The sequence below is a fragment of the Ambystoma mexicanum genome, chromosome 5q, assembly GCF_040938575.1.
Source record: "Ambystoma mexicanum isolate Mex_15411 chromosome 5q, UKY_AmexF1_1, whole genome shotgun sequence".
NCBI lineage: Eukaryota > Metazoa > Chordata > Amphibia > Caudata > Ambystomatidae > Ambystoma > Ambystoma mexicanum.
Genome location: NC_090933.1, coordinates 317188520 through 317213261, shown reverse-complemented (window position 1 = coordinate 317213261; position 24742 = coordinate 317188520). Strand labels below are relative to the sequence as shown.

General features: G+C 46.5%; 1 protein-coding gene across 5 annotated transcripts in view; it reads left to right on the top strand.

Moving 5' to 3' along the window:
• Positions 1-256: 256 nt before the first annotated feature.
• CDH7 (cadherin 7) overlaps positions 257-24742 on the top strand; it is a 457123-nt gene continuing 432637 nt past the window's right edge. The window contains exon 1 of one of the 5 annotated variants that reach the window (XM_069620792.1): positions 257-518. The gene's annotated coding sequence lies outside the window, so the exon portion shown is untranslated. Of the gene's footprint in view, positions 519-846; positions 974-2638; positions 2770-24742 lie in introns of those variants that run through there. The other 4 variants (XM_069620794.1, XM_069620796.1, XM_069620793.1 and 1 more) reach the window with 4 other exon arrangements.

Genomic DNA, 24742 nt, shown 5'->3' with positions numbered 1-24742 from the left:
GCTAAGGAAAAGAAGGAAAAAAAATAATAAATAAACTCTCCCCGGAACTCTCCCTTCAATCTCACACTCACACCAGCTTTCAAATGCAAATCCCGCACCCAGCGGTGGTTGCAACAAGCCCCGCCCCCTCAAAGCCCCGTTCCCGATTTGTTTTCTTTTATCAACCAAAGGACTCCATCTGCAGATCCCGTCAAAGGGGGACGGCATCCTTTTGGGTTCGCGTTTTTTCAATGGGCAGTTGTGGTCTCTGGGAGGTACAAAAAGTGGCCGTCCTCCGTGCAGACGCCTCAGTGGATGTCTGGTGAGGTGGGAGGCTAGGAGAGCACGCGCCCTTGGGGGTCCGGGACACCGGGGAGCAAGAAGCGGAGCGCCAGTGCACCTTCCCAGGATAGAGGAATAGATCGTCACTGCAGCTGGCACCTACTGAGGCGGAGAACGCTGAGCGCAGCCGGTCCCTGTCTGCCTCGGCTACTGGATTGCGTGCGGGAAGTCGCATACACAACTCAGACAGCAGCAAGGTAAGGGCGCCCTTCTACCAGCGCCTGTCCGCGAACGGAGGGCAAATCCGTGTTCTGTAATCTGGTGCTGCGTGTGGGTGTGGAGGTTGCCAGCAGACCCGTGCGTGGTGCACCGACTGTCCGAAGTTACTTTCAACGTCTGGGGAGGATGTAGGGTTCTTTGTGGTAGCAGAACATAGCAAATGGAAGGAAGGCGACTAGAGTGGAGCTGCTGTTCTAACGCACACACGTGACGAGACCTATCTGTCATTAAATCAGACTTGGTTAACAATATACGGCCACGGGTTGCCTTGGAGTTCGTCCATTTTTTAGGAGGAGCTGGATGTCTCAAGGACCATGCCCATTTCTTTTGCTAGACTCTGAGCACCTGCTCGTGCAGGAGAGGTTCGTGGGCAGGCGGCAGCGTCTCGGTTCTGCGTTGCCTAAAGAGATGTGCAGTCTGCGCGTTTAGTTGGGTAAGGACTTTCTTTCTGAATTAGTATGCAGCAGGTCCGACTGGTTCTGCGGTGGCATGTGTGCGCGCGTGTGTGTGTGAGACCTCGCCACAAAGAAAGTGCCAGCGTGTGCACGCTATCCTGGCCGTGCACGGCCGCCAGCTCCTTCTGCAGGTGCCCGCGGTCAGCCCGTTTCAGTACCTAGGACAGCGATTCTTTTCTGGGAAGGAAGCCGATGGTGCTGTGGGTCTAAGCTTTGCTGCCGCTGCGTCCATTGGTCCCCGACGCTGGAGTCCATGGGACTTCGGTTTGGAGGGACCCTTAAATTCCCGTTTGAGTGCTGAGTCCAGTTGCCTCACACGGAGGGCGACTGCCGGACCCTCTGGACCCTGAGCTACCCCCATCCTGTTGAACACGAACTTCACAAGCGAAGACGCCGCCTCGCAGAGGCAATCTCTACTGTCTGCACGCCTCGCCTGCCATTATCCAAGGCAAAGTGGATAATCATATAGGCTCGGCAGAGAACAAATGGCCAGTCAACAAATTACACCCTCCCGTAACTGCCAGTCTGGGGCGCACAGTGCAAGAAAGGTCAGGCGAACTCTCGCGGCGCACTCCGCGGCACAATCAGGGAACGAGCCGCAGAAGGAAAACTGCGCTCGCAGACACTTTAGAGTGCACTTGCAGCCGAGTGAAATACACCCGAAACAATGAAAAGGGAAACGAACTACACAAATGCCCACGCCTAGAGAGGCTCACAATGATATGATAGGTTATTCATAACGCGCTTAATACCCAGATGTTTCTAGGCGCGGACCCGGGGATCGCGCCTGTGTTGCTCCGTGCCGTATTGCTTTTAAGGCGAGCACGTTGCCCCTGAGCTATCCCCCCGATGCCAATGGTTCACGGGCAGTTGCACAAAGTGTTCACTCACATGTACTTCTTGGGTGTGTGTGTTGGGGGAAGTGAGGGAAGGATGCATTTTGCTATTGTGTAATTCACACTCGTGAAACACTTGTAGTGGCTGCGTTGCTTTTGGGAAGTGCCCCCCCCCCCGGATTGCTACCACTTAAAGGGGGCGCGTAAAATGCAGGTTTCGGAAGGTGCACCTTGACCTGAGAGGAGGGAATGCGAGATGTGCCTTCTGCCCGCGCGGCCATGTGCACTCACACAGCCCAGTTCTAGGGACAGGCGTCGAATCGGAGGTATTAGACCCACGCGGCGAGGCTTTCTCTCTGCACGCACAGACCTGCTCTTGCCATGACTGGCGCAGAGCCAGCCTGACTGATGCCCCATTAAAGCCCGCGTGCTCTGGTCCTGCTCCTGGAAGGCGTGTGCGCACTGCACGGAAGGACCTTGAGCAGGGCACAGGGCGTGCTAATCCCCCAGAACGTCCCCATGCTAATGGGTCGGAGGAGATCAATGGTGTGCAAAGACGGGGCAGGACGCGGAGGCATGCTCTGGGGTGCGGAACTGCGGCGGCGCCTCCTCTGCGATGCCACCCTGACCTGCAGCCGGTGAAGGCAGGGCAGGGGCACGGCGCTCGCTCCCTGAAGGCTGGCACGCTCGGCGCTGGCAGGCAGACACGGCTGATTTAAGCCTGGTGGCGGTGTGTCGAGGAGCCCGTTCCCTGTCACTCTCTTCCACCGAAGGAAACCCTGGGCTCTTTGCACCCTGGAGGGAGGCGTGCGATTGTGCACTTGGCGGGCGATCGGCTGTGCACTTGGCGGCACACAGTGTGTCTCCGCGCAGCGTTTCTCTGCAAAAAGTCATCGAGGTGTTCAGCGCTGAGCCCACGGGCGCGATGCTCAGATAAGGTGAGATATTCAAACCAGTCCTTTTTATAGGGTGCTGGGAATGAGCTCTTCGAATGCTGGCTATGGTGTGGGTTGGAAACGGCAATGGAATGCACTTTTTACAAGAAAAAGGCTAAGGCGAGATAAAAGTGCGCGTGCACATTCGAGGCTTGGCCGCTTTGCTGCAGCGTGGCTCCTTTCAGCATAGCTAGGACCTTGCTCTCTAAACTTTCAGCACGGTTGGAGTGAAATGGGGCCGAGGATTGGGTGTCGCTGGGGATCTAACTCAGGGCGCTCGTGCCCAGCAGCCTCGGAGGATGGCTATGGTTTCAGACCAGTCGCTGTCCGGTGGGATTATTGGGGCCCACCCGTGTCGTTTTAAGCATGCCAAGTCAGCCCCACGCTGTGCTAGGTCGCCTACCACACACCCATGTGCGGGGCACCCTTCCACGATGTCTGTGAGGGATGGACTCGCTGCGTTCTCGTGCTTATAAAGGGAAGACGGTGCTTACACTGCCACATGGGTGCAGAAGTTCGGCCACAGGTGGCGGCTGCATTTGTGGCCGTGCCCTCTCGCCTGAGCAACCCCCCCATCCCCACCCAGACGCCCCCGCACTCCCTCGTCCGCACAAAGGTGTGCTGAGAGAAGCATTTGACGCTGCAAGGCGGTGGCGCGCAACTGCGCGCTGGTAACCCGAACACAGCACTCATTCGCATCAGACCGAGGGATGCTCGGCAAAATAGTCCTCTAAACAGGCCCCCCACTTTGATTTTCATATCTTAGTGCAGTGCAGTATACACACCGGGTATATTAGGGGCATACGTTTGCGAAAAACAATGCGCCGCGAGCGACCCAAGAGCATTAACGTATTTGGGTGCTCCTTCTAATCGCGACTTCTCTTTTGGGGGGCATTACACTACTATTAATATATTCAGAGAGAACTGTTGTCCTACGTTTAATATTAAAATGTACATGGGGGTTGGGGGTGCACTCCACTTACCAGTTCTCTTCTTTGGTGGCTTGACCTCCATTGAAAAGAAAAAAAGGTTTGGTGTCGAAGGGCCTGACTCACACACAGAGAGTGTTTCAATGCGGAACATTCCATTGAAGAATGCATTGTAAATCAGGCCCCGCACTCGGCGGAGTGAAATCACCCCCCCCCCCCGCCCCCCCATGGATTAGGTGCGTCTGCCCTAATAAGCGAAGCAGCCAGGCCGCCGCATCACGGCCCGGATCCGATTGCAGTATTCCTACACTAAGCAACACATTCCAGTGACAACACAGAGGAACTGTAAAGGCAACAACTTTTCCAAAGTTGACAATGAGAGTCCTCTTTCCAACAAACCCCACTAGCACCCATCAGACCGTTCGTAGAAATGAGTCTGTAGGCATTCAAATGCTAATTGCTTTTTATATAAATGCAACCGTATTTATTATTCAATTCGTGTACATGTTCATACAACTATATTACTGAATGTTTTGAATATATGACGATATTAACCCTCCTGGAAGGCAACATCAACGTGTCGTGGAATACAGAGCACCAACGTTAGGGGGTGTTTCTATGTCAGAGGAGGTTTGCATTGTTACACTGACATTTTGTGTGTGGGCACCGCAAGCCCTCTCCGGCTCGGGCCCTTCCAGATGCCTTACAGCCCTCTCCTCCCGGCAGGACGCCCCCCGCCCCCCTCCCTCGGCCCCCATGGCGTCGAGGGTGTGATTTGCCACACGCGTGGCAGGGACGCGCTGCTGCTCTCAATAGTTGGCCTCTTGGGCCAGAGTCTGCAGCTGTAGCCGAGGGTCCGTCCCCGGGCCCGCGAGGAGGCTCGGCTGTGTGCCCTGGTTGGGGCTCTGTGTTTCGCGGAGCGTTGCCTTTCTTCTCCCCGACTAGGCACTCGCTGTAGCCCAGTAGCCGCTGCGCCACACAGGCCTCGCTCTCACATTTCGGGCCCCTGCGCCGGTCCGTGCCCCTCCACCCCCGCCCTCAGCGGCGGAAATCTCGTCAGATGACGGCCCATTAGGGGAGGCCTCCGCCGGCTTCGTCTCACTTTTGCCCGCCAGTTTAAAGAGGTAGCCTTCGGAATGTCTTGGTGAACACGGCGGCGCAGCTGGGCACGCGTCTGCATGACTCTGCTCCCCCCCACCCCCTGCTCTTTGTTGAACCGCGGAGGGTGCCCCCTTCTGCCCCGACCCAGGACTGCAGCGGCGCCACCTGCAGGCAGAGAGGGGAGAACCGCAGCGCCCCCCCACCAACGCCAAGCAGCCCTCGCGCCGCAACACGGCCTCTCACCCACCACCCCCTCACTTAGATAGGACGAGGTGCTCCCTTCTTGCTCTCCTCTTCCTACGGGTGCCTCTTGGAGTCTCCCCAAGACGTCGCTCCGTGATGCCCCCACACTAGTCATGCCTTGAGAACCAGGTTTTCCCCACAGTCACAGAGGTGCACGGTGTCGCTAAACCCGGAAAGCCATGAGCTTTCTGCTAGCGTCAGCTCTGTGTTCGAACAGCAAGTCACTTGCCAACGTGGTGTGCGCGACACTTGCGTTTTCCCAGCGTCCCACGCAGCTGCCTGATTATGTCACACACCGGCCTGTTGCCTTTCTGTCACCCATCTGCCAAGTCACCAGCAGGCGGGTGTCACAACCTGGAAGACGTCAGTTTCGCGAAACGGTCGCCCGGACCGTTAGCACATTACTGCACTTGGCAGGGAGAGGGCGAAGCACCGCGGGCTTTTGTACCATCCGTAGGCACCCAGCGTCCCGCCCTGGCTTCACTGCGGGGACGTATAGTGTGAAGGACATTCGGCGCCCTTTCTGCCAGCCTGTGGGTGTCAGTGTCGCATTACAGCGCAGCACGTCTCGTGAGGGAACACGCACCCTGTCCAATTTAACATGCGGAGGTATTTAGGTATAGCACCTTTGCGCTCAGCAGCGCCGCTGGCCCTTTGCTCCTTTAAAGGGACTATCTGGTGGAAAGACACAGCCAGAGTTCTCCCACCTCCTGCATTATCAGCAATCACCCACAATGAGCTTTCCGAAGGGCTCGCTGATACAGTCTGGTCGGATATGGGGCATGTCCTGGCGCCATTCACTACTAGATGGACCCTGCACAGTTTGACACGCCTGAACTAATGGCGATGGCTGAGGGCTGGGGTGTTAGTGATTACACGCACATGAAGTAATGGCGCCCCCACTCCACAGGGCGCTCAGGCAAAAGTCCCAACCAAAGGCAGTGGGGGAGGGGAGGTGGGCAGCAGGCAGCACAGTGGATACGAGGAGGGTTGTCTTGGGAGCTCAGCAGAAGGGTGGTTGATTAACTTGAGGTGTTCCGTATCGGTGGGGCGGGGGGGGGGGGGGTGGGGGCACATGCATCTACACTTGAAAAGAGAGGACTGAAGGATGGGTTTAGGGTACTGCTCCTGGCTGAGGACACTACCCGTAATCTGGCTCTGCTATTGTGCTCTCCGATTGGCCACTTAGCCGCATCTCCCTCCCACTTGTTCATCTCTAAACATATCACTCCAGTTTGCAATTTTAGGATTCCATGTGCCTACTCGGTGACACGCAGTGGTACTGGACTTGTAGATGTTTTGAACCAACACCCAATCGAAATATTCAAAACACAATGTGTTCACACATTCAGCAAAGCACGCGCTATGCCTGATGCTCTTTCCAAGGACGCCAAGGCCACCTGGGTCAGGCAGGTAACCTTTACTGCGAGAAGGGGCCAGAGGACAGCCCGCACCCTGCTAAATAGCAATGCGAGAGCCACCCACCTGCTGGCATCCCTCGAACCTCATCCCTCCATCCCCCTACCGTTCCAGTCCACCACGCAACATCCAAACGCCACGTGCGGGTCACCCCATGTTCACAGATTACAAACCCCACTGTGCTTTGCGACTTTGTAAACCTTACGCGCGCTTGGCCTGTTTTCTCACAGTAGCAGCACACTATACGACTGCTGCAGACGTTACAGATGTTCAGCAAAGCGCACAGCTCAAGTTATTACTGATTGTGGATATACTTCGAATCACAGTAATGTGTTCTCCTGTAGCCTTTACACGTGACGCAATGAGGCGCATGGCCTGCCCGTGGCACGTGGCCTGTAAACCACTCGTTTGCCTCTTAGAGCATTTTCAGGAGATTAGAGTAATATCTAATGAGGGAATGGAAGGGAAATCTATATCACACTGAAAAGAGACATCACCCATACACCATCACACACAACAGCATGTTTGACTAAAAATACAATACTGTCATCACTGCTGATGTCAATGGGTACACATTGGGGACCATCGTATCCTGGGCGTATGAGGACCTGGTTTAAACCATTACATTTCTTGCATTTCTCAAACATGTGGTGGAATAAATCACTTCGTTTTCAAAGAGGAGCACGGGACTGCTGGTGGGCTTGCAAACATTTAGGGGCATACCATTCACTTCACACACTGACAACTAGTCCATCTAATAAGTTCCTAAGGGAGGGCCGATCCAACATTCCAAACTCTAAATGGATTGGGCATTTGTCAAAGTATACTTTCTCATTTCAGTACCTGCCAAGAACCCTTGGACTTCGATGCTGGTTGCCTATTCATTCTGGCATTATCAACGCATACAAAATGAAACAGGCTCCAAGCCGTGCAATCATGTAAATGGCATCAACTGAGGTCACACTATTGGGACTATTCCCAAAATCATTATAGTGGGTGAATGATCTATGGATAAGGAGTTTCTGTGGTGGGAATTGTGGTGGCGAGGATCTAGCCAATGAGGCAGCCAAGAATGTGGGCAGAATCCTCCATTAATTGCTCAATTTCTCTCTGCCACCTGTGCTCTTATGCTAGGTGCCTGACACTTTTCTTCTAGTGCCCCAGGTCCCTTCTCCATTTTCTCCCACCCCCAACGGTCTACTGCAACCGCACCAACCTCCTCATGAGTCCTGATTGTCTGCCACCTTTCTCTGCTCCTCATTCATAAGTGTACCTCCTCTCCCTAGTCTCCAGATTGCGCTTCCTTCCCACGGCCACTATGGACATAGTAAAAAGGCTTATTGCTTTTACTGTTTACAACGGCAGCCATTTTAATTTGTATTTTTCTTAGGGGACATTGGCAATGTGGATTCATTACATATGGACTTTCCCTCAAAAATAAAGAGTATCACACCAGCTGAACGACCCAAGGTGCTGATAGTCATGAGTCCTGCATTCCTGGACAGACTGGGCCAATAATTGCCCTGAGGCGTTGCATGGCCCTTACTGGCAATGACTGGCCCATTACATCCAGTAAAGCTGGTTTTATCGCACTACTTTGTACAATGATAGCCTGAGTGGATACATGTTTCTCTCCAAGCGAAGCAATTTCCTGTGGTAGCTCCACAAAGTTTTGGCAACCTCACCTCTGAAATCGGTCTTCTTCGAGGTGGTACTATACAGATAAGCTATGCCTGTAGGAGCGGCCTCTGTAAGTGACGTAAATTACTATCATTTAACTCACTCGCTAACCAATGACAGTTTGCTGTTACTCAAGTTTCTTACATTTTTAACATTTCGGTAATTTTTTTGTCATTTAACTTAAACAATATAATAGACATAGGGCCGGATTCACAGAATCATTTTATAATGGCGCAATCCCAAAGGGAAACGCTCTGAGAATCAGGCCCATAGTCCATTATCTTTGCACAGCATGTTTAAAGTCCTGAAATGACCTTTTATTTTGAAATGTTATGAAGAAAAGCAAAATAAAATATATTTTTAAAGAACTTGTAAAGCCATGTTTGAAGAGCGATGTTCAACTACATATTATACGTTAAATAATTTTGGCGTACCGGTCTATTGTGTTACAATTATTCCTGTATGTGTTACCACATTGTGATACCATTTCCTCTCAGTGGACGCTCGATTAACCAACCTAGGTTGTATTATGCTCACTGATTCTCTACAGCACACATTTCTAAATGGACATAGATATAGGACTAATTCAAGCAATTCCGCTTGATATGAACCTAATGTTTTTTCATACGCTTGATTTGAATACACAAGACTTTAACGGTGTGTGATAGTTTTGTGGTGATCAGGGTGCTTGTCATAAATATCCTGTCAATGAATTCTGTTCATTGAGTATTTGGAGTGATTCTATGTCCAGATAAAATATTCAAATTCTTTCTCTGTTCATAATACATTGTTATCTTTCTCACTTCGGTTGAATCCCACAGAAGCTCACCAAATAATCCAAACTGGAAACTGGGAAGCAAAGGTAGGGACACGGTTTATTTCTCTACTGCAGGTTAGTGTCCTCATCCCGAAATTCAGGCTCACAGCACAGCAACCTTAGAGTTTCTATAGGTTTTTACACAATGAGCCATAGGCAGAAGGGTCATTATGATAAATGTAGTCGGTTATGTTAAACATGACCCATTTAACTGTACATCCCCTGACCTTGAGACAATGGATGCCCAGCACCATTTGAGACCTGAATAACTCCATTCTGCCTACCCATGTCACACACATCACTGACTCTAGCCAATCTTCGCATGGAACACGACCTGACCAGATGCATAATGTCCACAGAATCCTTCTTCCAGTTCTCAGGCATCTAAATGTGCCCTTGTGTGATGCGGCGGGTTGTATGGTAGGTTGTACCAGTGCTTCAGAGAGAGTCTTGCATCACACTTGCATGACTTTATAGGCACTCACATGTGTGCCAGCAAATCAACTCTCACTTTGCACCACCCCCCTAAATATGCATGGGGTCAGCACATCACTCCCACCAGCAATGGCTGTGGTTTTGCTCTGTCCATGGTTCATGCACAACCAATAAAATACTGCCAGCTTCAACAATTGCTTGGATGTTTTGCTACTACTTGCAATTCACAGATGTGTCACTGGCTTTGTCCATGGTTGTATACACTGAAGTGTGGTTCCATGCTTTAGTTTGTGTTACCATCCCTAATATCTATTTCGTGCTAGATTCCTCTGAAAACGATTAAACCCCAAATTACTGAGCTGACTCTTGTCGAAGAGGAAGATCCTGTGGGTTGTGTTGGTGGCTCAAGATGTACAGCATTGTGGAGACAATTGTGAGAAAAAGCATGGCCTGGACACCCAGTGATAAGGCACAGGGAAGAGTTAAGAGGTCCAGCCCCAAGTAATCTGGCTGCATTCTGTGGAACAAATGCTCTATTGACATTATAATGCCCTTGGATATGCTAATCTACGATTTAGATACGCCATTGTCCTTTTGCATTACTGTGCCAAATGGTTTGGAGTTTGATTGTTTTCTGCACTTTTGAGCCACCCGTTGGCTGCACTTTCTGATTACCTGCACTGAGCCACCCACTGGCTGCACTTTTGAATTCCTGCACTTCTCCATCCACTTGCCCCTTGCACTTCTCCCCTTCATCTTCCATGTGCTTGCACGACCTGATCGAGACAAGGACTAGTAAGATCGTTGTTTTGTCCTCCCTCTGTTTCCTCCTCCTTGTCGCGCCTAGAAACACTTGTGTACAGGTGCGTTATAAATGCCACATCATATCACATCAAATCATAGAACTGGTGGACAGAGGAATTGTGTTGTGTTCATGAGAAGCATCTTTATGAGGAAACATTTCCTGAAAAACAGACCTCTCACAATGCTGTGAAATGAACTTTGGTCAAGGGCAAAGAGTGATGATGGGTGGTCTGGTGGTGCTCACCAACCTAATACTGTCAGACTGTGTGAAAATACTGTAGCTCATCAAGTTAATGCACAGCATCGAGAAGCTATGCAGGTAAAGCAGGGTTAGGCCACACACCACCACATGGCAAGTTCTTTTTATTTTATTGTGAGATAGAAGTCTGATATCAACACTCATTCGGTCAGGATTTAGGAACAGAACACAATTGATAATGTCACTTTGATGTTGCCCACACCAAGGGTAATTAAGGGTACACCTCACAAAGACAATAGGAGGACCACAGCAGATCCCATACTTGTAGGGTAGTTGGTCAAGGCAAGGATAGCACAAGGTTTTATCTTAAACCAAGGATCGGTTTGTACTTCTGCCACATGCTGATTGTTTTCCAAGATATTAGCAAATGGAATATGGGGAGCTTTCTCAGATCTACTGAATACAGTCATACTGTAAGGTTACTTGATGAGCATTCTTACTGGCCATCATGTGATTACCCGGTTACCACACTGGGTAATATGGCTATCAAAAACATTAGTACGACCGTCTTACAATTAGATTGGGATTCATTGGTATTCGAATTAGCAGCCAAGGTAAACATGATGATTGACATTCTCAAAAAGTCGTGCAAGAAATAATGCATTATAACCACGACATGACAACAACTGAAATACTATGCTATTGCTGATTTCGCCAATCCTTCCAGCCTGTTAGGTTGCTTTGTGGTCAAGAAACGTAGTAAAGACTGCCCGCGTGGATGAAAAAGCAATCGGATGCAGTGATGTGACACTGTAGCATGCCATCTCCCGCTTTGTGGTCTGCCCATGGGAATCCTTTGCATGCCTCCAGCTGTACCATAAAGGCAATCATGATCCTCTCAGTCCCCCTCTTCCTAGCCTTTGAGGTATCCCGATAGAAGGTGTGGAACCCTTTTCGTTATTGTTCTGCTGGTGACGGTTGCTTTGACCCTCGGAAAAAGTTCCATTGACCTTCGATCCATTGTGTTTTACTATTGGCCTTCATGTGGTGCATGGTCTTCCCTAAAACACATCTTTTGTCCCACTCTGTCTTATCATTACTGTATACTTAATAAAAACCCGCGTGATTACATAAAGAGTGCAATTGAATGAAAATATATACATTGCAAGTCAAGTTTTAGTTGTGTGTTTTAAGCACACAATCCAACATATTACAACATTCTGATCTGAACGACACACATACACACACGCACATTAACAAGCACGTACCCACGCATGCTGTCCTGTTAAATGCCGAACATTTCTAGCATAACTACTACTCCTTAATACATTTTCGGCCCGATTCATGGAAAAGTGCGCATTTATCCCGCAAAAACTGCGCGCCGAGAACGACTCTGCACGAGCCGGTGCGCAGAATTAAAGCTGTGCGCTCTGTGTATTCATGGAATTGTTTGCAGAAAGTAACCGTATATTCAAGTTATGGCCGGAACACCTGCTACACGCCTCCACACAAAGCAAAAACAGCCAGAACAGCTACCTTTGCGTGCTCCCCTGGGCACAATTACACGCACCCTTCAAACAGTGCATGGGGTCCCCCCAAGCAGGCCTGCATTTCGGGGACCCTGCTTAGGGTCCTCCAAAACTCTTACCAGCACCCCAACGACATGCGTGCGATTTATCATGAACAGACATAGATGCAACTTTGGACCGGGAAAGATTGGGGACACAAGCATGTATGCTTTGAATAATGAGTGCACATTTAGATATTTCAGAGAGAACCTGTAGTGTCATTTTTCACATTTGCACCACTGTGCAGGGGTGGAAGCCAATAAGTTATACATGCATACAAACAAGTGAAAGCAACGCTCATTTCGCACCTGTTGTTTTATTGTGAGCACTGCATGCCCGGCATTCACCTCAAAATACCACTGCCCCCCTTTTAGTCTTTACTGCTGCTGACATCAGTCAATCGATCTGGTACGGGGCAACCAGTGCAGGGGCGGAGCACATCAAGACCCACATTGGCCCAGGTATGCACTGTGGCGTGTGCGCACAAGCCAAAAAGCACACCTTTTACATGAAGCCCAAATTACCTCCACACTTTCATTTCAACATGCATTTCTTCCTTGCAAGAATCCACCCTAAAACAAATGCTATGTTTCCCTTTTTGCTCGAGCAGATGTCTGTATCAATCAGGCAAAGCCTTTTCACGAATTGGGGTGCAATAGAGTAAGAAGGTCCGTATTAATGTCTTTGGTTGCTAGGTACATATTTGTGCCCTACCTGCCCTTTCTTTGCTTGAACTTCCTCAATATAAAAGAGCAAAACCACAGTTCTTTTCACCAAACGCTCGCTGTCATGACAACAGTGTTGCTCGTCTTCTTACATGGCTTATTCTTAATAGTGCCCTCATTTCCATCCATGTTCCTCCCTTGCCGTAACATCCATCACATGTGTAGGTGGGGTAGATGCAGCGGACGCTTCGAAAGCGAGATGGATGCCAGGTCACTTGTAGTTCAGAGCCTTTTGAAAGCCTCTTCAAAGGGATGAAGATCACAGGCATGAGCGACATTGTTATTGCTATGGTGACTCCAAGCACTAGAACAGCAAATGCCACCCAAGAGCAAAGTTCCATCTGCAATACATGTTCAAATCAAACAAAAAGACAGGCAACACATGCAGTGATATCTTCCAGAATACAAGAGCACACAATAAAACAAATTGCCGCTCTTTACAGAGCTGTTCATGTCAAGCCTGGTGTTTAATAGCTGAGCAGAAGAGAGCGGAATCAGTGTCCGCTGTGTAGGCAACATGCCTGTCAGCCACATGCAGTATTTACGCAACACATTAAGTGGATGAGTCATTAGGTAGATGGATGAGAGAGAGAGAGAAAGAGAGAGAGAGAGAGAGCAAGAGAATAAGTGCATGAGTGAGCTGCAGAGATGGCCAGGGGTGGGACAGGGGTTGAAGGCTCCGTGTGGACTGCAGCTGAGAGGGGAAGAGAGAAAAACATGGAGTGCACCGGCCGCATTATGGAATCAACAGGTGAAAGAGAAGTTGTAGAAGCCGGCTCTGGTACCTTCACACAGGGGCAGAGGGATAATTCTAGAAGAATGATGTCATCAGTAAGTGATATTTAGGGACATTCGCTTTCACTGAGAGTCTGCAGACAGTTGTATGGTTGATAACCATGTCTTCTGAATCTTGATAAATCAAGAATGTCTTTGCACTGCCACGTGCATAATGTGCTAGAGCCTATATCATAGCCAGAATGAGCACTAGAATGAACATCTTTTTTTCTAAAATCTGGCAAACTTAGGAAAATCGAAGAATCAGGTCTTGCCCATTAACCTTTATCCTCTTCTGACCCTGATTGGCACATTGTCCAATAGCTATTTCAGACATTTCGAAAGGCAGGCTTTCCATTTGAATCTGCAGGTAGCCAACACACAGAGATCCTGCTCAGTACAACACCAAACTCTGCACACATCTAGGAGAATTTGCTGAGGATCCATTCCGCTTCACATGCGGACGACGAAAACACAGCGATCGAGTCATTTGTAAAGCCTTTGAGAAATCATTGCTACCTTTTCCCATTTTGTTATGGATTAAAAAAGAAAACATATTTCTGCAAATGTCTGTTTGAGGATCAATGTTAATCAGGAATCTCAAGTGGCCAAATATGCTCAAATGGGCATGCAACCTCAACTGCCCCCCATGGTTCTTATAGGCACCCCTCCAAACCATGCATCTTCTAGGTAGAGCCACAGAAATCAAACTGACAACGCAAAACAAATTATGCAAATGTGCAACAGCTATTTTTTTGTTTGGCTCATTGGAATAATGACATGTTTATGAAACTTGCACATCAATTTCTGAACATCCACGGTAAGATCAACATGATGATTAAACCTGACTATCAAATTGCTCAAATCTATATTTTCTTTTTTTTTTTGCATTATAATGGCTCACATAAATGTGTGTATGGAAGCCTAAGGAGGCAAATATGTATATACACTGTGGCAAAATAGAAATCACAGATATGCTTTAGAGATAGCCAAATCCCAAAGGAAAGCATTGCTCTTCATAAAAGATCCCTGAAGCCACTATATGGGACTGGATGAGAGGATGGACAGAATGAGTCACTTAAAAACATGGTTCTTATGGAAAGCGTCTGGCATATATGGAACACCATTCAAGCAGAAGTGACTGATAAAGAGAAAGCAGATTAAAACAAGATATATATTAGCCTCTATGGAGTGACAATAAGAAAAAAGATCTGGCAAAGCTGGTCACCATGCATGGTTAATTTACCAAACGTTACCAGGTAAATGGCCAACATTGATGGGATCAGTAGTCCTTATCTGTCTTTCATTATTACAGGCCCATGTTTCAATTTGTATACATCATTAACTTTATTTCTTCTATACTTTTGAGCGCTGTCTTTTATATTTGATTGACATGTATTTGGAATTCTTTCTCAATATTTAGATTGAATATTAGTTGAACCATGTAGAAAGAAGATTACAAATCAACCCACAAAACACATTGATCAGTTTCAAGCTACACCACACAGGCAAAATCAGAGTGGCCTTACAGCATGTGAACTGTGGCTTATTGTGACCGCACCCAAGCAGATCAGCCCGTCGGAAAAGTAAAAAATATAGAGAAAAGAAAGTGGGGCAGTAGGAATAGGAAAGGGATGAACAAAACAAACAAACGGAGTGTATGTGAGGGGAAAGATTACCAAATATGTTCACTGGATCAAACAAGTAGATGCCTGCAAGCATCTCACATTTGCACAATTTATAGCTGTTTCACAAAGCCTAAAACTTGATCAAATCATGCATTAATTGGAGCAGCTCTCAGATGCTCTTGCACAAGTATAATTTGCACTAATTAGCTTCAGCTAATTTCAGAGATGCTGCAGTCATCTCCAGATTTGCTCAAATGTGTGGCTTAAATGTAGCAGGTGGAAATGTGAGAGAGGCACCTGGACATCTCAAATGTGCCACAGTGCATATCTTTGGGAGTCAGGCCCGCAGAGCTAAGATAAAAGGGAGAATGATGTTATAAGTAGGAGTGCACGTGTAATGGCAAGCAGTGGATCAGGGTACCTGCTGATCTAGAAGAAGGGAGAATATGACATCTCATATTAACAAGTATTTTTTATGATGGAAGCTTCTAGCAACTTAGTTAGCGGTTATGTGATGTCTTCTATATGTGCTTGGGCAACCATGAAAGTGTGGATGCCAGAATTGTCATGGACAATTATTATCACCTGCTGCAGTTCAGCAGAGTTAAAATCTAGGACTGTCAGCTAACACGCTAAACTCCCAGAAGCGACAAAAACAAGGATTTACTGTGTGAAAATTGTAAGATGAGAGCCACAGAGGGGGAGAGCAATAGGAGAAAGAGAGCGGAACCCACCCTCTGAGGGCCATGCTCACATTGCATCTACACGAGAACACATTCACACCTGCTATTTCAGGCAGTGTTGCTATTAGATGTTTGGGGGAGACTGTTGTGGATGTCATTTTTTTTAAAATCACAATCACGTTCTGGCGTTTTTCCTGCACCTGTTTATTTTGCTGAGTATCCAAAGGACAATGAATATATGCTTAACCTTAAAACAAGACACTGAGGGCCTGATTCACAGAAGCATTTTATAATGGTGCACTCCCATAGAGAAATGCTCTATGAATCAGGCCATATATGTCAAAACAATTTTGCGGATAGATCTACGTCTTCAACATGCATCTAGGAGGCATGTGGAACACGTACATCCAAATCTATTGGTTTGAATCGAATGCTAAATGATTGCATTTCTTTTCAATTGTTAGAATGTGTGGGCAGACCCAACAAACCCTCTTCAGCCAATAGCTATCCTCAACTCCACTTCACTCAATATTGCCTGACCACAACCGGCCATAAATCCCTTGGTGGGAAGAAATGGGGAACAGATTCAACCAGTTGGGGTTCGACTAAAACACATAAACCCATGTCTGCCACTTTTTGAAACCAAGTGTCGGCTTATGTTCTTAAAAAGAAAAACACACTGCTATTCTCTGACATAAAACAGTCACAGAAGATATCCAGCATTTGTATAAGAAACACTCTACTACCATTTGAAATACTTAGGTGTTTCCGTAGCACAAAACGAATGTTTTTCTAGACATACACGTTAGTGATGCACATGTCCAACTGTGAATGCAGAGAGAGATGTGCTCATGGGAACGGCTCTTAGAGCAAAGGTGCAGGTAGAGAATGGAGCTGCAAGACATTACAGGAAATATGTATGTAACGATCCCGAAACACATAATACTCATTGCACCTATTTCTGTTCACGACCCTCCCTTAAAATAAAGCTTCACCTAGAATAAAGCCTCCAATTCATTTCTTGATGTAGGCCAGGTCTTCCAGGAGAATGAAACTCGGTAATGCGTATTGCTTGATTACCATGCGTGTGGCTTGCGGGATACATGTGATGTACTGGTCCATGCATAGACTGACATTGCAAAGGGGGTAAATAGAGAGTTGAGGAAAGGATGGCATCAGCCATTAATATTCCATTTCAAGGTTTTCCAGATGAAAACCAACTACTCAGTAAATGAAAGTGCTAGGGGGAGACTTGCTAATTGTCATGTTTCTTTTTCACATCTGTTGTGATACATTCCTTGTGGCTAATACCTCCTTCACTCCATGTCTCTGCTGAGGCGCTCTGCACTGTTTTCCACAGATAGAAAGGAGTGCTATGGACGCATTCCACTAGATTTCTTTCTCTCCAATCTAAAACACGCATTTGTCCCCAGTAACACTGGAAGTATTATGCTCCAACATGAGAGAACTCATCACATGATGGATAGAAGTCAACACTGGAAGTATCATGCTCCAAGATGAGAGAACTCATCACAGGATGGATAGAAGTCAACACTGGAAGTATCATGCTCCAAGATGAGAGAACTCATCACAGGATGGATAGAAGTCAACACTGGAAGTATCATGCTCCAAGATGAGAGAACTCATCACAGGATGGATAGAAGTCAACACTGGAAGTATCATGCTCCAAGATGAGAGAACTCATCACAGGATGGATAGAAGTTAACACTGGAAGTATCATGCTCCAAGATGAGAGAACTCATCACAGGATGGATAGAAGTCAACACTGGAAGTATCATGCTCCAAGATGAGAGAACTCATCACAGGATGGATAGAAGTCAACACTGGAAGTATCATGCTCCAAGATGAGAGAACTCATCACAGGATGGATAGAAGTCAACACTGGAAGTATCATGCTCCAAGATGAGAGAACTCATCAGAGGATGGATAGAAGTCAACACTGGAAGTATCATGCTCCAAGATGAGAGAACTCATCACAGGATGGACAGAAGTCAACACTGGAAGTATCATGCTCCAAGATGCATTGTACTTCCTGACACTGGCGAACATGGAATCGCTGAGGAACTCGTTATCACTTGCAGACAAACTGACCTGGGAAGGATGCAACAAGGGAAGAGATTTAACCAGATGAGGTCTGCGGTTGTTTCAATAGACATGGGCAAACATTATAGATTATTTTGTTTACAAGAATATGCCTATTTTCGAGCTTCAAAAACGCAGCTTCTTTGGCATTTGTGCACAGATTCTCGGGGTACATCTATGGACATTGATTTCATTTCTGATTGCAGAATTGTAGGGGCTGGGCAGATTAACTTGAAGTATTGACTGCAAGTACTGAATTTCACAGGCAACGGGATTAGTTATTTTCTTACATTGAGAAATGTGCAGGTCACCTTACTCACACTAGTGGCCTGCTCATTCCTATTGGGCTGGGAAGCAGCCCAAAAGATGTGCTGGCCAGCCCATGGGTAGTGGCCTGGCAATGTTGCAAAATATGCAGTGGGCATGGCTGGAGTCCGTGGCCACTGGCCATGACCAAAGGCCATGGCTAGTGGTTTGGTAATGTTGTAAAAGAATTTAATTTTAATTGCCATGGCTATTGGCTTGGCAGTGTGGTAAAATATACAGTGTGTATGGCTGAAAGCCGTGGCCAAAAGACCATGGCCAGTGTCGGTGAAAAAAAAATGATGGTATAACAAAACCCTTGAAATACACTGAAAAAAAACTTTACTTAAAGTTTAATTAAGTTGCTCAAATTGATTGCAACAAAACCCCTGAAATTCAGTGCATTTGGGAATCCATGGCCGGCTTAACTCGGCGCATTCCTGTTGCAAAGCCCATGAGAAAATACATAGTATAACAGAAAGGATTCACAATGACATACACAATGGCATTATGAGGCACATGGCAGTCTGGGGTACATCAAGGGAGCATTGTATGTTTTACAACACAACCAGGCCACTAGCCATGGTCTTTGGCCATGGCCCCTATACTTGTGTACCAAGCACACTAGCCGGCGCGTTTGGCCCTGGCTAGTGAGCACAGCATTTTGCCATGCCGAGTGTATATTTTACAACACTGCAAAGCCACTAGCCATGGCCTTCTGCCATGGTCAGTGGCTACAGCCTTTGGCTGTGCCCAGTGTATATTTTACAACACTAAAAGGCTACTAGCCATGGCCTTCAGCAGTGGCCACTATACATGTGTATCAGGCCCACTAGCCAGGATGAGCACGGCCTTTGGCTGTACCCACTGTATATATTACAACATTACCAGGACACTTAGCTATGGCCTTCAGTCATGGCCAGTGGCCACGGCCTTCAACCGTGCCCACTGTATATTTTACAGCATTAACAATCCACTAGCCATGGTCTTCGGCCATGGCCAGTGGCCACGGGCTTTGGCCATCCCCACTGTGTATTTTACAACAATGCCGGCCTTCGCTGTGCCCGAGCTATGGTCTTTGGCCATGGCTAGTGATTTGTCAACCCCTACCTTGTTGTATCTGTAAAACTATATGTATATTTTAAACTTTTCCCCTATAACTGCAGCTATAATAACTATGTACTACAGATGGGCATGGTTATCTGTAGTTGTGAGATACCTGTGGTTATTGGGCAAAATGACTCATCTGTGCCCGTTCTCCCGACTCCCCTCAAGGACTTCTTACCTCCCCGGCCCTCTCCCATCCCCCCCAAAACTCGTTTCTGTGTGACACACACACACTTTCATTCTTGGCTTTTCTTTTCTTCTGTAACCACCGTTGTTCTGCTGGGTAACCATGGCTACCGGAAATCATTTGTGTTCTTAACATGGTCCCTGGCCCCCCTCCGATTCCCAATTCTCACATGGTGTCCCATCCACCCACCCACGCCCCCTCCCCGCCCCCGACCCCACCTCTAGCCTGATGCCATTTAGTTGTTTTTCTTGCTCCAAATGACCTTTTTCTGCTTTTTGTTTTCTGGTAGCCAAGGGTATAACCACAGTTGTCTCTCACATCAGGAACAAAAAAGGTGGCATTTTTCCTTTTTTTCAGAAAAGACTCTATCCTGCAAAGCAGCATGGGCAAAATATGTATAATTTTCAGAGAAGAGGGCGCCCCCTTCTCCACTGAATATTTTAAAATAGTACTGGATACAATAACCCCAGTCCCCAAAAGCATCGCAAGTCAATGTTTCATGCTTAAATTGTTTCAGACTTGCTACATTTCCATCCAGCTGTTTCCGCTGTGCAGTCCTGCAAAAATGTACCTCTTTTGTCTATGGGATAATAAATGGGAACTATGCCGTAACTGCTTTTATTTAGTTCCTTAATAACTTTTTAATGTTTTAATGGATCTTTCTGAAAATGTCCAGTGGGGGGGTGTTGGTGGGAGGGTGGAGGGAAGGCAGTGGGAGGCCCTTGTGTGCAACATTGCCTGCGAAATTGCAGCCAACTTCATCATACAAGTCAAAAGATATTAGCAATTCATTTTTTCAATTTCCCATGCTACTCAACATGCACCTTCAGTATACTGCAGTGACTGTGATAACATATATATACATCATGGTTAATAACATTGGGAACCTATTTCAGAAAGTGCAAATAAATGTGTCATATATGAGCTTTTGAGCTAAATATACTGCACTGCTAATCAAGGGAGCACTGCTGTGGAAGCACTTTGTATGATATGTTGCTCGAGCATGTCACTGCTTGTTTACCTATTGTGTTGATGGACCCGTGTTTTTCCAGATTAAATGTTATTGTGGGTGTCCCGCTTCCTAGAATTGCAGACAAGTAGTCTAGCAGGATTGCTTAAGTGATTAGAACAGTGACAAATGTAACAACAGTCTAGTGGGTTACAGTTTATTCTCATTAATCAAAACTGTGCATTCCCAATAATGGCACACTGTAAGTCTGCCGATGCTCAAAATATTCACACTATCGGCCACAGACGAGCATGCTCGTCCATTTTACCTAGACTGACCTAATAGCCTGGCACTTAAGGGTTTAATAGAATTGCAGCCCTTAAACATGTGGCACAGTGTAAAGATTGCCCTGCAGAGGCCACAGCTTGATATTAGAGAATGAGTCAATGGCAACATAATCCCGAATGTTCACCAGAACCTGCTGCAGGCATGGATTGGAATGGTTCAATCATTCATATATATGGGGACACTGCCCCGAGCAAATGACACACTCGTATACTGAAACATGCACACCAGATTGGATTCCCGGGAGCATACAGAGAACGTCTGCACCTGGAAGGTTGCAGACGTATACTGTGTATTTACATCGTCCCCTTTGCAAGATGGCAGTGACTACTGATGCTAGCTCCACAAGGGCTCTCTGCACTTACTGCAAACCCCTGTTGATGCACAGGCATCACAACTACCAGCGTGGTCGGATCCAACAAGCAGCTTTTGAAAACAGGCACCTTAAACCCCAACCTGTGATTCATGCATACAGGCCGCAATGAAGTTGCTTTCAGCCCTCATAAGAGCTTTTAGTCTCATTTCAGGTGACTGAAGTGACATCCGCACACACTGACAGCGTTGCGTGATCATCTGTTGCTCTCTCTTCGTGTGCTGCACCTTACAAAGTGCAGCACCAACAATGTGTGTTGGTAAAAGGGCATGAAGAAATTGGCTGCACATGTTGCTTGCTTGTAACAATTTACAATCCCATAGATCAGGGCTTATCAATCCCCTTTAAAAATAAGTCCTAGCGTGCACACCCACTATTTTTAGATATATTTCTGAAGGACTGCCATCTTGCAAGGGTGCAAAAGCCCTCTCTTTCTTGATTTTAATAATACAATTATGTGGGTAATACATGTCTGAAAAGGTGGTCTCCTAATCAGGACCCCCTTCCATAACGCCCCATGCCAAAAGCATAGTGTACACTTGTACCCCACTGCACCAGTATCCTGACATATTTGCAACACTTTTTTGGCACAGAGAAGATTCAAACGGCGCATGTGCCCTTTCCATAGCTGCTGGATCACAAGAATCCTGCAGGCAGAGGCTGCATTAACTTCAGCACCTCTGATGTCAAATATCATAATCCCGGATCTATCAGTGTGGTCACAGGTTAAACTATACAAGGAAGCCATACTTATCTCACTATGACGACTGAAAGAAACAGGACTTTTAAAGCCACACGAAACTGGATTCATACCAGTGTCAACCCCATGAGCTCAGACTAGCTATAAGAGGCTAAATGGATTACAGGCTGTCTAACTGCATTCCAGTGAATGGAGCAAAATATGGGATGCCTGCCTCAGTTGTCTCTCTGAGAGGATAGGTAACTCTTATCTGCCTGTTGCAGTAGCTCACACCAGGGGATCCTCTGGGAACATGGCTTCAAAGAGGCACTTCCACATCAAAGACCTTCCTCACATTAGGGGATAACGCACCAGAGATACTTTGAAGCTACATCCTAGAGATGCGGCACAGTTTGGGCAGTCACAGTCTGCTTGCTACCCAACCCCTGGGCACATTGGGCATGACTTTGCTGACACCCAATCCTACCACACTGCTGGGCTTGGAGAGCAGAGACTGAAAAGGACTAACCTTTCTCGAGATCCCCTTGCAGCATCCAGAGGTCCAAAGCGTACAGGACTTCTGTTTTCACAACTTGAACTACTTCAAACCACATCTGAATGATAATTTCCAGTTGCAAACCACCAGAACACACAGTGCTGCCTTTGGCACTCAGGTTTGAACTTCAAACAATCATTGCTGCATCATCAAATTGGCTCAATGCTGCATTGTACCGGCAGAGCCTCATCACCTGTCTGATTCGAGCACCAGCGCACCCTGCAGATGAATTTGAACTGCTTAATGATAAAATCGAGAATAGAACTGCCATGACTTCACATTGCAGCTCAACATGATCTGTTGGATTATTGCATTACTCATCGACCAAACAAATGCTACTCATTGTTTCTAACCAAGCTTGTTTGCCAAACTACTCATGGTGATCCACCGACATGCATCACTCGACTCTCCCTTTGAACCACATGGAACAACCAAAAATGAGGTTGCCCCATGCATGCAGTTTTTGCAACAGGGCTCAATGGGAATAAAAAACATACCAAGAACAGAAGAGTCTAGGGCACAATTTATAAATGTTTGCAAATGCTTACAGAGAAAATAACTTATTAATAATAATTAAATAAGATTGCTCATTCTAACAGAGTCTCAAAAATGTTAAAAATCTAATAACTGTATTAGTTTTTATACAAAGGGAAACAGCACATTAATGATATATTGAAATCAATTGTAAAACATACAAGGTTCTATTGATAAATGCAACAAACATGTACAACATGACACAAACATGTGAAACAATTAATCACGTTGTAACAAAATTCAATTTATAAAGATCAGTAATTAACAAAAACTTGTTTTGACCGTAGAGAGACACGCACTGACACATCCACCAGACTCACAACCACAAACACTCATCATCATATGCACCTCAAACACACTTCATCATGATAGTTCATATCCCAAAACAGATACATTATATTGTGTAAAGAAAGATAAATAGATTTGAGTGCTGGTAACTATATTCCAGCTCATTGCACACTTTTTTTGCATTATGCACCAACACTTTACCACCTGGCATTATGTTGAATTGACACCTAGGGACATCATTTCAGCACAAAATATATATCACATGGAATTCATCATCAAATAATTATGCCAACTCGAGTTTCGGCCAACCTGTGTAAATAGTTCTTTAAAGAAACACCTGGCCTTCATCAGGGCAGACACAAAACCATTTGCTGGTGGATGGAACATTCATGTGTGCAATGGCAATCTTGACCACTGTGTGAATATCATTCGAAGATTTGCTGCTTCAGGAACTGGTGCAACCTCCCCAAACTCACTCAGAGCCACGTGGAGCACCAGGAGTAGCAATAAACATCTATATGTGTCAAGCCTAGAGGTAGAGACAGCCAGATTGTCAAGGCAAGCTGAAAGGTGCTGTTTCAATAAAGGCAATCTCAGCGGCATGATGACATGTTGTCCTTTTGGAAAAGTATCAGAAATGGTCCTTGCTTGTATAAAGCCATATCTGTACAACTTCCAAATGTATGGCATGACCTTTAAACAAGTGGAATCAAGTGTAGGTCTGCATTAACCTATTTGGTTCCAATATGTATCACCTGAATTTTTTGGAACATTGATATTCGATGAATGACAAATTTGACCAATAAAACTGTGAACAGGGCAGTCTTGACCTGCAATACACACACACACACACACACAAAGTTTAGCAGGTCGAAAGTAGTTTAAATAAAAAGAATAAGCATGCCTAATTTTGTTCATCCTGCCAGGCCAGTGAGGCATGTTTATATTTTTGTTGGCAGTTGTTTAGCATCTAATCTGCACTTGCCATAGTATGTATACAGCTTAGCAAAACATGCGTAATGTTAAACATAGTAAGCATGCTCTACTGCCTTGTTTCCGCAGGTCAACAAGGCATGTTTCCTTTTTCCTTTATTACAACTGCCAAAAAATTATTAATATGTCTAGCATGGGCCGAGGACGTGTCTAACAAAAGACACATCTGCCCCACTGCCTTGCTGGGGCCTAGAGTAGTGGCCCATGTTTCTTTCTGTTTTGGACCCCTTATTCCTCACCCGCAAACGACGTTGTACATTATAGGTCCAACACAGGTCAGTGGACAGTTAAAGTGAAAACAAGAAAGCACGCCCTTCAGTTAGGCCCCAATATGGCAGTGCAACATGCTCCCTGTCTTTAAGACCTCTCTGACCTTACACATGTTATCATCTCTAGTACAGATTATTGAGATTGTGTGGGAGCATGATGGCCTCCTGATTCCTACAATATATTTTTGGTGGGATGCTAGAGCATCCAGCGAGACACACATTTTCATGGGCTAACCACATTTCTCTGGATGCGACCTCTCACTGTGCATGAGTTACTTACCTGAC